At 46.5% G+C, this 14,557-nt stretch overlaps 1 long non-coding RNA gene across 1 annotated transcript; it reads left to right on the top strand.

Moving 5' to 3' along the window:
- Nucleotides 1-5,951: 5,951 nt before the first annotated feature.
- On the top strand, nt 5,952-7,315 carry LOC136356288 (uncharacterized). The gene is made up of 4 exons (XR_010740996.1): nt 5,952-6,384; nt 6,467-6,637; nt 6,717-6,996; nt 7,081-7,315. It is a non-coding gene; the product is annotated as an uncharacterized lncRNA (long non-coding RNA).
- Nucleotides 7,316-14,557: the final 7,242 nt, after the last annotated feature.

Raw genomic sequence — 14,557 nt, forward strand, 5'->3', positions numbered from 1 at the left:
TCAACGCCCGACGAGATCTGGAAGATATGGGTGTTCGGTCGGAGCTACATCCCATAACCACGGAATCCGGCAGGGTTTACCTTCCTCCAGCCTGCTACACTCTCTCGAAAGAAGAGAAGATTGATTTGCTAACATGTTTGAGTGGTATAAAGGTTCCATCTGGTTACTCATCAAGAATCAGTAGGCTCGTTTCACTGCAAGATCTTAAGTTGGTTGGAATGAAGTCGCATGATTGCCACGTTCTTATCACACAGCTGTTGCCCGTTGCAATAAGGAATATTTTGCCTCCTAAGGTGCGACACCCGATCCAGCGGTTGTGTTCCTTCTTCCATGCAATCGGCCAGAAGATCATTGATCCCGAGGGACTAGATAAACTACAGGCATAACTTGTGAGAACCCTATGTCATCTTGAGATGTACTTTCCTCCAACTTTCTTTGACATAATGGAACATCTTCCGGTGCACCTTGTGAGGCAAACAAAGTGCTGTGGTCCAGCATTCATGACGCAGATGTATCCTTGCGAAAGGTACCTGGGGATCCTTAAGGGTTATGTACGGAACCGTTCACACCCCGAGGGGAGTATCATCGAGAGTTACACCACCGAAGAGGCCATCGAATTTTGTGTGGACTACATGTCAGAAACATCTTCAATTGGATTACCACGATCTCATCACGAAGGGAGGCTTGACGGTGTTGGTACTGTTGGAAGAAAGACTATTAGGTTGGATCGGAAGGTGTACGATAAAGCTCATTTCACGGTACTACAGCATATGACTGAGGTGGTGCCGTACGTTGACGAACACCTTGCAGTTATCCGACAAGAGAACCCAGGCCGATCAGAGAGTTGGGTCAGGAATAAGCACATGTCTTCTTTCAACGAGTGGCTAAAGAACCGAATTGCCAGGTTGTAGAACTTGCCTAGTGAAACACTTCAGTGGTTGTCACAGGGTCCTGAATGGAGTGCCACCACCTGGCAAGGATATGACATAAATGGATACACCTTTCACACGGTCAAGCAAGATAGCAAATGCACAGTGCAGAACAGTGGGTTACGCATCGAGGCTGCTAGTGACAGTGGTCGTCGTGATCAATACTATGGTAGAGTTGAGCAAATATTGGAGCTAGATTACTTGAAGTTCAAAGTCCCGTTGTTTCGTTGTCGATGGGTCGATCTTCGCAATGTAAAAGTTGACAATGAAGGTTTCACCACTGTCAACTTGGCTAACAACGCGTACAAGGATGAACCGTTCGTTCTCGCCAAACAAGTTGTTCAAGTGTTCTACATAGTTGACCCGTGTAACAAGAAAGTACATGTTGTTCGTGAAGGGAAAAGGAGAATTGTTGGATTAGACAATATTGCAGACGAGGATGATTACAACCAGCACGTCCACGGCATAGGTCAAGAAATACCTCTAGAAGAGGAGGAGGAAGAAGATGAAGTTCAATATGCACGTGTCGACCATGAGGAAGGATTATTTTTGTAATTTATGTACGTAGTTTATGTCTACATGTCTGTTATCTGTATGACTCTAATATGTTCGCAATGATCAATAGTATATTGCTTATGAAATAGTCAAATAAAATAATTAAGTGAAGCACCCACTAGAAGTGAAATAAAATAATTAAGCAAGTATAAGCATTAGAAATAATATAATTAAAGTAGTATAATAATGAAGTGCAATTACTACTGTTAGTGAAATAAAATAATTAAGTATAAAAAAATATGTAGTGTATGTGAAAATATGTTAAGGAAAATAAAAGAACTAAGTGAAATAAAATAAAATAAAATTGCTCTAGGCAAACTCACCTGTGACGGGCTCTATCTGTAGGGCCGTCACAGGTGACCTCACCTGTGACGGCCCAGAGTGTTGGGCCCGTCACAGGTGGTCTTACCTGTGACGGCTCCACGGTTGGCGCCCGTCACAGGTGAGGCCACATAGTTGGAGCCCGTCACAGGTGAGTTTGACTAGGGTTGACCTAGGGTTGGACATCTTCTAGATCGATCCAGATCCGGTGCCCACTCTCACTCACTCACTCTCTCGACCGCCGCCTCGCCTCTCTCGACCTCTCTGCCGCCCTCTACGCCCTCCTCTCCACCGCCGCCTCGACCTCTCCACCGCCGTCCTCGCCGCCGCCAAATCCGCCGCCCTCTCCGCCACCCTCTACGCCCTCCTCTCCACCGCCTCGACCTCGACCTCTCCGCCACCATCTCTGCCGCCGCCCTCTACGCCGCCCTCCCCACCGCCGCCTCGACCTCTCTGCCGCCCTCTCCACCGCCGCCGCCTCTCGACCGCCGCCGTCCATCTCCATCGACCTCTCCGCCGCCATCTCCGCCGCCCTCTCTACCGCCATCTCCGCCCTCTACGCCGCCCTCCCCACCGCCGCCTCGACCTCTCCACCGCTGCCGCCTCACTCACTCTCTCGACGGCCGCCGGGACCTCCTCTCAGTCGCCACGCCAGGACCGTCGTCGCCGCCACCGGGATCTCCTCTCCGCCGCCTCCTCCTCTCGACCGGGACTCGTCGTCGCCGTGTGCCGCCTCCTCTGCTCGTCGTCTCCTCTCCAGGTACCCCTCTCTCTCTGATGCCCATGAATGGAAGAATTGATTCTTTGATAATTAAGGAACTTTATTAGGTTTAGGGTTTGAAATTTAGTTCAAATGGAAGAATTGATTGATTGGCCGCAGATTTAATGTTGTTCCGAGGTTATCAAACCATCACATAATACAAAATGCATGGGGAATTTTGGTGGATTGGTCAGTGTAGTCCATGGACGGAACCGACCTAGACACCAAAATTCTCCATGCATTTTGTTTTCTGTTATTCTTTGATGATTAAGGAACTTTGCAGATTATCTAAACTTGTGGATTTATATACCCTTTTTGTCTATGAATAGGTGAATTGCATGAATTGTTGTTTATATACATGATTTATATACCCTTGCTGCTGCTGCCACATAAATGATTGTGGGCTGTTTTATTATCTACACTTGATTGAATTGAATGGATGAATTGCTGTTTACATGAAGTTAGTAGTACTGTCTCCTTTTTTTTGATGAAATATATGCATATTTGAGATGTGAAATATATGAGGTGATGAATTTGGACTATTTGTGGATGAAATATATGCAGTATTAGATGAATTAGTCTTTTTGTATTAGATGATTTTAGGATTAATTTTGCTGCATTGGTTGAATTTTGCATGATTTTAACTAGATAAATGGCTAGTGATGTTTTATGTTAATACACCCCTGCCACTGCTGTTATTGTGGGCTACTTGTTAATACACCCCTATTGTTGCTGCCCCTGTGGAGTATCTTTGCCCCTGTTGCTGCTGCCCAATGTGTTCCTTGTTAAATGGCCAGTGATGAATTGCTCAATAAGAACAAATTATCTACACTTGTTCTTTTTTTATGCATAAGAACAGATTTTCTGCACTTGCTCTTTTTTCTGGATTGATAAGAGGAGACTATATACACTTGTTTTCTGTCATTCTTTGATGATTTATATACCCTTGCTGCTGCTGCCCAATGTGTTCCTTATTAAATGGCCAGTGATGAATTGCTCAATAAGAACATATTATCTACACTTGTTCATTTTTTTGCCCCTACACTTGTTCATTTATATACCCATGCTGTTGATACCCCTGTGGCATATATACTCCTCCTGCTGCTGTTTTATGTCAATCATGCAAATTCTGTACCCTTGCTGCTGCTGTTTTTTAAATTTGCATGATTGATTCAGTGGTTATATACCTCTACACTTGTTCTTTTTTTATGCATAAGAACAGATTTTCTGCACTTGCTCTTTTGATGTTATGATTTCCTCTTTTTATCCCTTCATGCAAATGATTGTAATTGATGCATATTTCTCAGCAAAACTGAGGCCATATCTTTCATAGTATACCCCGTATTACATTGGATCTAATGCTATTTAGTCTAATGGTAGGAAATTTATAATCTTTTTCGCGAAAGTTAAACCATGTCAACGCCCGGCGCAAACCCGCCCTCCCCAACACCTGCGAGGATCCAGGAAGAAGCAAACCCAGCCACAGAGGCAGTTGCCGAAGGTCATCCCGCGACAACGGCGGTCCAACAACCCGAAATTCATGGTAATTTATAGGATAAATTTTCACCACATGACCACATAAATTTTAGCTAGCACCCCTTAGCAAATATTGCCTTCTGTTTGTGCTGCAGAATTGCCGCATGAACAACATACGTCGATGTCGGGCGGGACAAGTGCAAGTAGGTCTAGTAGAAATCCGCGGTCACAAAATATATGGCCGACCACAGTGCAAGTTATAAGAGAGGTTGACGCTAGTGGTAGGCCCACGGCGCCCAGGACTGTCATTGGAAGATGGTCTAACTGCTGCGGGATAGCGGCACGTGAGAACTTCGGGATCCTCCATAAAGATATCGGGAAGGTCACAGAAGCCGAGAAAGAGCGAGCTTGGACGGCAATGGAGAAATGGTTCACATTTCCAGCCGAAGCAAAGGATAGGCTCAAGCGGAAGGCATTCCAAAAGATGGGCAAAGCTTGGAAGAATTGGAAGTCGAAGCTCTTCACCGAGTTTGTCAACCCGCCCGGCAATCATACGCCGTTCGATGAATACCCTCAAATAACCGAAGCGGTTTGGGAGGAATTCTGCTCTCTCAAGACCACCCAAGAGTTTAGGGAATCAAGCGAGGCACATCGCCTACTGCAACAGCGGAATGAGCACCCGCATCGGCTGGGCACCGCAGGGTACATCGGCAAGGAGGCAATATGGGCCCAAGAAGATGCAGCCGCTGCAGCAGCGAATGTCCCTGCCCCGTTTTCAGACATCCCTGAACAAAGAGCTCGCAACTGGGCGCGGGCAAGGGGTAAGGTCAACCCGGACGGCTCTGTCACATTTGAGAACAAAAGTGATGCCGTCGTCTATCAGGAACTGGTGAGTTCACTACTTAACCTAACTAATTTCCGTTCGTATAAAGTACAAGTTCGTATAAACGACTATCTTCTTTTCTAGTTATGCTTGGTTACTGAACAAGCTTTACAAAGCGAGGTTGAGTCCACGCCGAAGAGGCGCGAAGATGACATCCTCACAAAGGCGCTCGGAACCAAAGAACATCCTGGCCGAACTCGGGGAATTGGTAGCGATGTGCCCTGGAAGCATGGACTCCCTCAGTACAGATCCCAATACAGGAAACGGAAAGTCTCCAAGGAAGAGAGGGACGCTCGTTTGAAGGCCGAACTTAAGGTTGAGGTCATTCAAGAACTAGAAGCTAGCATGAATGCAAGGGTGGAAGAAAGGGTTAACAAGGTCCTCGCCGACATGAATATACCCCGAGTCACAACACCTGATGTGCAACCAACTCCTCGTGTACAACACGACGCGAGTCCGTCACAGCATAGGAGTAGTTGTGCATCCACAGAGGTGCCGGCCCCTGGTCTCCCGATCGCACCACTAGCTGCAGTGGACCACATCGAGGTAATTGTTGTTATCCGATCCATATCTAATAAAAGACATGTACACATTCCAATATTAAATTCAAACTTTCACCTTATGCAGGGCGCAGCACAGTGTGTCCTACTAGCGAGAGTCCACCCAACTTTCGCTCCTGAAGTCGCTGAGGGCATGGCTTTCAAGCCCTCGGTTACAGACAAGGTCCACGGCGCAGACCTGCTAGCTGGGTATGCCAAGGTGTCCATCGATACAGTAAAGAACACCTGGTCAGGCTATCCGCTGCCCGTGCCCCCAAATGATGAAATCATGACTTTGGGCGATGCGCGCAAGACGTTCATATAATGGCCCAAAGAAGACATAGTTGTGAAGATGACTCCTCGTCCAAGTCGACCGACGGAGCTTACACCTCCCAAGTCTAAGCTATCAATTGAGGCTCCCCGTGGACCGGCATTGTCAGTACCTCATTCTCCCGGTGGAGCTGATATGGACTTGGTAGATATAGCTCAAAGCTTGGCTCCAATAAAGACCACAAGAAAGGCCGATAGCTCCCCACCACTTGTCAAGGGCCAGAAGCGTGAACGCGGCAAGGGGAAGGTCGGGGAGTTGGCGCCGGAGCCAAAAAGGGGCAAGGCTGCGACGTCGATGCCGGTGAGCAAATCGGGGAAGGTCGTGAGGGCGCCAGCCCAATTTGAGCTAGGCATGCCATTGGTGGAGGACAATGTGTTAGCTGTGATGGGTATTGCTTGCCGAGAGCTACATAAGCAATACATGGAGCTAAGCAATGCCAAGCGGAAAATGAGGGAGTCATCCATAGTTGGACATCACGACCACCAGCCGTTCCTATCGTCGCCTGCCTATATAACTATAGGCTTTGATGACCTCTTCGACCTTTTCAGGATCCGGAAGTTGGACACTGGTCTTCTAAAATGCTACTCCTTGTAAGTGCATACCTTCTATACTTGTGATATGACTGGACTATATCTCCTAATTAAATTAGTTCTAATACGTACATATTTTAAGGTTGTGTTGGATCGAGAGTCGTCGCCATGGTAATCAGGTTGGGTTCCTTGATCCATCCATGGTGAATGAGGTTAATTTACGACAGAGCTTCACTGAGGTGGTTGACTATGTCAACCGGTGTTTATGGGCCCATCAAGACAAGGAGTACATCATGTGCGCACACAACCAAGAGTAAGAGGACAATACCCTTCGTGTATATTGTTTTTGAAGTTAAGGTTATTAGTACTAACGCTACATAACCACTGCGCAGGCGACATTGGATTCTCCTAGTCATCGTACCTAAGTGGAGTCGGGTTACCTACCTTAACTCCAATAAGTCCAAAGATTATGATTTCAGTGAAATCACCAAGGCCTTAAATATGGCTTGGGGCCCATATGTGGAAAAGGGTGGTAGGCACAAGGAGGGCAAGAATGAACTTTATCATGACACCAAGTTTGCATGCGCACAACAGATCGGAGACCAATGTGGTTTCCACGTGTGCCACAACATGTCAACACTTCTAAGAGAGGTGAAAGATTTCGACCCTGAGGTTGTTGCTAATGGCGAATAAGCTCATTTCAATATCTACATTGCTATTCAAAACGTGCTAATTAACCTCTTATTTATTAAACAGAAAGGTAGAGCTGGCTTCAAGATCTCACCCATCAACCCCCCCGCTATCAGAGGCGAATTGTGCGCCTTTATTCTTGCAGAAATAATGAACAAGAAAGGACGTTTTCATGCCAAATAGACTCATGAACTTGGCTAGATAATTTATTGTGATGTAAAAAAGATGTTTTTATAATTTCTGGCGATGTAAAAAATTATGTTTTTATAGAGTGCAATGTAATTTACTTTCATATGTGCAATATTTATGGTACTTTACTAAATTGTCATCACATTTGATCAACTACGATTTATGTTGTACTATTCATCTGTTTTCTCCTTTTTTTTTCCTTATTGACAGGTTGTGTAGGTCGATGACATTATGGCTTTAATCCATTTGGTAAGTATATATGCGGTTCTATGAGCAACGACCGAAATTGTGGCTTTCAAGGGGTGTGAATTTGCTGTGCAAAATTGTGGCATTTGAACTGCATATATGTGTTGTTGGGGATCTGTGATGTTATATTGGGGGGGTGATGTATCTGTGATGGATCTGTGACTGGAATATATCTGTGATGTTTCTATTTTTCAGAGGGCATGGCTAGCAAATCCTGAGGCTAGCCAATATTTAGCATTTATTTTTTTTCTGGAATTAACTCATCAGTGACGGGTCGGAACAAAAATCCGTCAAAGGTAACATAACCTGTGATGGACTAGCAAATAAAGGCCCGTCAGATGTGACCTACCTGTGACGGGCCTTTACTTTTGGGGCCGTCACAGGTAGATCACCTGTGACAGCTTCTAACTACGGAGACCTCAACCTCTGACGGCCTTTATTTAAAGGGCCGTCAGAGATGAGTCACCTGTGACGGGTCCTAACTCGCTCAAGGCTAGCGGAGACCAACACCTCTGACGGCCTTCTAGTAACTTGCCCGTCAGAGGTGGGTGTCACCTGTGACGGCCGGCCACCCGTCAAAGGTGACTGGACTCACCAGTGACCACTGATCACTGACCATGCGCGAAGCCGTCAAAGATGAGGGTTTAGGTCCGTCACAGGTGACCTTGGCCAGTGTAGTGACTACAGGGTGAGTGATACTCGTAACTCGTGAATCTCACTGTCTCATCATGGGCAGTGTCGGGCCGGCTTTCTATTTCCGCACTGTATTTTTCACGTATGGAGATTTCCTGGGAGTAAATGCTGTACTGTGCATAGAGATGGCAAGTTGGCAACAACATTGACACGATGGCTGATAAAAAGTTTCTATCGTGTCACATCAGATATACAGACACACATTTAAAGTATTAAATATAGACTAATAATAAAACAAATTACAGATTTCGTCTGTAAGCTGCGAGACGAATTTTATTAAGCCTAATTAATCAGTTAGCAAATGCTTACTGTAGCACCATATTGTCAAATCATGGAGCAATTAGGCTTAAAAGATTCGTCTCGTAATTTACACGCAATCTGTGTAATTAGTTTTTTTTATATTTAATACTCTATGTATGTGTCTAAACATTCGATGTGATAGTGTAAAAATTTTTGTCAGGGGATCTAAATAGGCCCGATATTTCATCCCCTGTTGTCTGATGGGGCTAGTGATATTCGGCCAATTGGCACTGGTAGCAGCTTCTATCGTACTCGGTGTACTGATTCTCAAAATTTAAGGAGTCCTACCAAATATAACGAGTTCTACACTGATTTCTAGGATTTTTATCATTTTAATGATTTCATGGCCACAATAATATTCCAAATTTAAGAATTTCTACCACGATATATCACTACTACACAAACAATTTTCGCTGACGGTCCAAATGAGATTTCGTTGGCGGCTATACCACCTGTGACCTAAGGCCAGTGAAAATAAGGCATTTATGCTACCGGGCAGTCGGTGGCCAAGCTAAGACAACCACCAGCGAAAATAGGATTTCGCTAGCGGCACTATTAAGATACCCCCAGCGAAATATTTTTTGGAGCAAAAAGAAATTGAAAATCCAGTCAAAAACAGCTTGCACAGAATCAAAAATTCAAATCAGAAATCCCTAATCCTCAAGTCGCCGGTTGCCATCATGTAGCTGCGTCGGTGATTGAGGGAGCTCGATGCAGACGTCACCATGGCTGCCGTGGTTGCCATCATCGCTGCCCCACCGAAGCCCATGCTCGAGCCGAGCCGCAACCACCAGGTGGCCCCGACCCGCCGCCTGTCGGATCTGGGAGAGGGGAGGGAGTTGGAGGAGCCCGTCCGTCGTCATCGTTGTGCCAGCCACCGCCGGATCCACCTCCTTGACTGTCTCGAGGATCGCCCACGCCCCAGCCAGCCGAGCATCGCCCACCGCTGGATCCACCCCCACGGTACCTCCCACCGCCGTGGAGAAGTCGATGCCATCGACGGCGGCGTCGCCGAAGAGGTGGAAGCCACCGAGGTCATTGCTGCCCTTCCCGCCGTCCTCAGCCGAGCCGTTGAGAGGAGGAAGGAGCCGAGTCTTGTTCTCCCCACCACCAACCACCGCTGCCACCGGATCTAATGCTATCGAAGACAGCCACCACCGGATCTGGAGCTCTCGATGCACGCCGCCACTAGATCTGCCACCACAGTTATCCTCCTCTTTATCGCTGGCTCGCCTCGAGTAGGGTTTGAGGATGGAGGCGGCCCTCCCCTTCACCGACGTTAATGAGCCCGCTGCCACCGGATCGGACGGCCTCCGCCTCCTCCACTACCACAACCCACCGCCACCATCGTCGTCCTTCTCTTCATCGCCATGGAAGATGAGCTCGCCTCGAGTAGGATTTGAGGGCGGAGGAGGCACTCCCCTTCACCACCGCCCTTCGCTTCACCACCACCACCGCACTACACTTCACCGCCACCGCCGCATCGGACCATCAAGAATGGAGAGAGGAGAGGAAGGAAAGATTCGGAGGAAATTAAGGAAGGGAAGAGTTGGGGAGGAGACTGGGTGATTGGCGCGCATGACTTACTCTGCTATTTAATGTCGTGATTTTTTTCACTGTCGGTGCTCTTTAGGTGCACCAGCGAAGATAGATTTTCGCAGGCCGTCACTTAAGATGTCCGCTAGTAGAAATAACTCTTTCTGTTGGCGGATGAAGATCGATTTTCGTTGGCGGTTTGTGACCAGAATCCCTCTAATATATTTATATAAATATTTATTTATTTAATCCGTCAGAAAAATAAAATGGTAACGCCATAAAAAACCCTTTTTCTAGGAATGTATCTTGCACTGATTTGCCGTCTATCATTTTAATGATTCCACGGCCAATCAGATATTTGGAAAATAAAATCAACAAGGTATAGCTGGTTTCATATCAATTTAAGCATGTGTTAGATGATGAATTCATAAGTGTACGAGTGTGATGTTGCAGGTGTACATAATCTAAGGAACCAGTTTTTGCTAACATTAATGAGGCTACTACTGTCCAGATGGCAACAAGCCAACAGAACTGACACTATTGGCTAGCTACCACAAATCACAACAACCTAAGCATATGCTGGACATCCATGGCCCGTGGGCTAGCTACCACAAATCACAACAACCTATATGCTAGACATCGCATCTGCTGACTTATCGCATTACGGTAAAATAAGATAAATATGACCATATTAGATGGAGAAAATATATGAGTAAAACAGAAAGGGAAATGTTGGGGAGTGGGAGTACGTGACTTTGCATTTGTTGTTAGATTTCTTATACGCAGAAGAGTATGTATGTTAACAAAGATGAATAACTTACGATCATCGTTTTAACGAAATGATAAATTGTAAATTAAACATTATTTATAATGAATTTGTATCCTATAATGTATTCTGAGTGAGCTTCCACTTTATCCGAAAAATCCAGTTGTTGATTAGGTTGATCGTAGTAAGCAGTCTGAGTGAATTTATTGAGAGTTGATGTTCAATAAAACATCACATTGCAAATATCTTTGACTGAAAAATAATTGTCAGTCCTAAATTTCAAATTAATTAACAAAAGTTGTATCCATGTAGGGCCACAATTAAAAATTTTATAAACTTCATTCCGGAATTATGAATTAATAATACAAAGTTGTAATTAATGGTCTTTTGCAATGAATGTTGTAATTAACACTAGCACAGAACACTACAGCCGTAATGGCTGATAACTCACATTTATAACGGTTAAACCAACTGTTACAACCTAACCTAACAGTTACAGATATGGAGACGCATCTGTAACGACTAAAGTGCCATTACAGATGAAAGTTATCTGTAACGGCACGTGAAAATTCAGGTTTAAAAAAAAGGTGAATATTCACAATAAAAAAATAAAAAATCACCCCGTCTTCATCCTCACTCCTAGCATGCTACCATGGATGGCCGCTGCACGGTGGCTCGAAGGAGTCATCCGTTTATCTGGGCTTCCTGCCGCCACCCGTTGAAGCCGGATACAGTGATCTTGTAGCCAGCCTCCGCCGGATCTGAAGGACCCGTGCCTTGCAGCCGCCGAATCTGGTGGTCCAAAGGCATGCACGCCACCACCCGCGCCAGCCACCACCGCCTGCACCATCGTCAACCGTTGCCACCAGCCACGACCGCCACCACCTGCACAGCCTCGGCGGCCACCCGCGCCAACCCCACCGAGCCACCAGCCGCGACCGCCGCCACACATGCCAGCCCCGCTAGCCATTGAGTCGGGAGAAGAGAGGATAGAGATAAGGACAGAGACGAGGAGAGATTGAGGGGGAAAATGGTGGGGAGATGGGGGAAAAAGGAGAGGAAGTGAGGGAGTTAAGGGTTTTGGCTAGGATTTTTATTTTTTATTTAAGTTAGTAGACCTAGAAATTATCTGTAACGGCTCTAAATGTGGAGCTGTTACAAATGAGTGACATATCTATAACAGTTTTAAGTTGAGAGCCATTATAGCTAAGGGACCGATATTTGTAACGGCTCTTAATGGAGAACCATTATAGATGAGTGGGTCATCTGCAACGGCTCCTAGTGAGATAATGGAGCTTACATCTGTAACTGCCCTCGGTTAGGAGCAGTTACAGATACGGGGGCTTCAGTAATGGCTCAAGGTTGTTTTGGTCATCGGTAACGGTTGTCTATATCAGCCATTACAGATGACATAATCTGTAACAGTTTTATTGGACCCGTCACAAATGACCTGTTACACATGTAAGAATATGTACTAGTGTAATATTGACTATTCTTTTATTCTTAGGAAAAAGTTCGAATTACCACCCTGAACTATCATGGGCGATCGAATTACCCCCTAAACTCAAATACCGGATATTTTACACCCTTAACTACACAAACCTGACAAATAACCCCCCTAGCTCAATCTGGGGTGGTTTCAGTCCTACGTGGCAGTCCAGTCAGCAATTTTTTATTTTAAAAAATAGTGTGGGCCCCACCTGTAAGACTCTCCTCTCTCTCTTTCCTCTCAATCCCTCTCTACTCGCTCTTCCTAAATCCCATCCCCCCTCTCTCTCTCTCCTTCCTCCCTTGCTGCAGCGAGCGGCGGCGGCCGGCCAACAAGGCACGATGGCGGCACGCCCTTTCTCTTCTCCCTCCCCTTGCTGCGGCGAGCGGTGCCGACCAGCCGGCAAGGCACGACGGCGGCACGCCCTCTCTGTCCTCCCTCCTCTTGCTGCAGCGAGTAGCAGCGGACGGCCGTGGGCGGAAGCGCAAGACGCGGAGGTGGAGGTCGGAGCTGGGTAGCGAGTGGCCGGCGACGAGCTATGGCGAGCGTGACGGGGAGGGCGAACCGGTGGGGAGCCTCACCGCCGCCAATACTGCCCCCTACACCTCGGCCTTCTCCACCTCCGCCTCGGCCGTGACTGTGGTAGCTGACGTCCTGCCTCTGCTTTGCGCGCCACCGCCCATCGTCGGCCCTGCACGTCACCGTGCGTGACGACCACCGCCACCGCTCGACCTGTGCCAGCCCCCGCGCGTCGCTGTGCGCGTTGACTACCGGCGCCACACGACCTCCAATCGGCAGATGGAGAGGATGCCGGCGACGGGTGCTTGTTGCCGACGAGCAGCCCAGTGGACGGAAAGGTTGAAGATGGCGGAGGCGATGTCGACGAAGAGGCAGGGGACTGTGGTGGTCGCGGAAAACTGGTAGGGCGGCAGCCTGTTCCAAGCGTGTTGACGAAAAAATCGAATACACCGGCCTGGGAGATCTGCTTAACTCCTGTGCAGGTCCAAAAATTGGTGAGATACGAGCGTGCCAGTCAGTTTGATCCTGCAACTGACAAGATATGCAAATAGTAGATCAAAACAGACGATCGACTGACAAGCCGATGGAGTAGTTCCAGCCGATAGCCGATAATAGCCGATGCCGATACCAGCCGATAGCGATAGGGTTTAAGCAATCGGCTATATGTCCAATGTAGATACTGATATAAAGGCAATCGGCTGACGACGATGTAATAAAATAACAATATAATCCAGTATAAACCAATCAGCAAATAATGATATGATAAATAAGCATCGATCCGAAGGTCAAAGCACACATCGGCTGGAGGTCCGATGTCATGAAATCCACAAGATTAGATTAAACAGTGAAGCCTTTGTTGTCATCGGCTAAATCCAACTTATATGTATATGCAATCCTTATGAGCCGATGCAACGTCCAGATAACTCACCGGTTGAAACCCCGATGAAACCCTTATTGACAATCAAGAAGCAGGCTAGAGATTATGGTTCTAAGCATGACTTAGTAGATCAAACTTAACTGATGCAGCACTAAGTATGAAAACAAACATAATATCTAGACAATCAAGCCGTTGACTGAGTTTTCAGGGTGTTAGATGTCTAAGCTAATCTAATCTAGCAACGCGATTTAGCCGATACCGGCAGAAACCCTAAAACGAGAAGCAGCCGATAGAGCTAAATTGACATGCTAAGACTAGATTAACAGAGACATATGATAAATAGGTAGGCAAATATATCATCAAAACCAGAGCAATCCAAGAGGTCGAATGTACTGATACAGCCTTGAACGACACCGATGTAGATGAGACAATTGCCTGGGCCGACGGAACATTGGACTTATCCCTTCGCCGGAGATCGAAGACGATGCAGCCCCGCGTCGGGTGTCAAGTTCTGCCGAAATGTAAAAAACAAAAGTAGAAGTAAAAAGGGTGGCGATGCGCCGAATTGTATTGATCGTAGCGATAGATTACATAGACCTCGGGTGTACATATTTATACCCATGGGTTGATACAAGTCCTTGTCGGCCAAGAAAGAAACTTTCCTAAAGATAAAAGGAAAAGTTAAAGTCCTTATAGGACACTAAACACACTTTCCTAAAGATAAAAGGAAACTAACAAACTATTCCTAATTAATAGATAAACTGCCATGCCGTATCCTCTTTGAACTCGGTCGTTTATGGGTAAGCTTCCTTTAGTAGATTGATTTCCTTAACCGAATATAGCAGGAATCCGACTATTGGCGACTTGATAACTCCCATCGGCTGATTCCGAGATGCCATAGCCGATAGTGACTCTAAGCCGATGATGA

This window comes from Oryza sativa, chromosome 4, assembly GCF_034140825.1.
Source record: "Oryza sativa Japonica Group chromosome 4, ASM3414082v1".
NCBI lineage: Eukaryota > Viridiplantae > Streptophyta > Magnoliopsida > Poales > Poaceae > Oryza > Oryza sativa.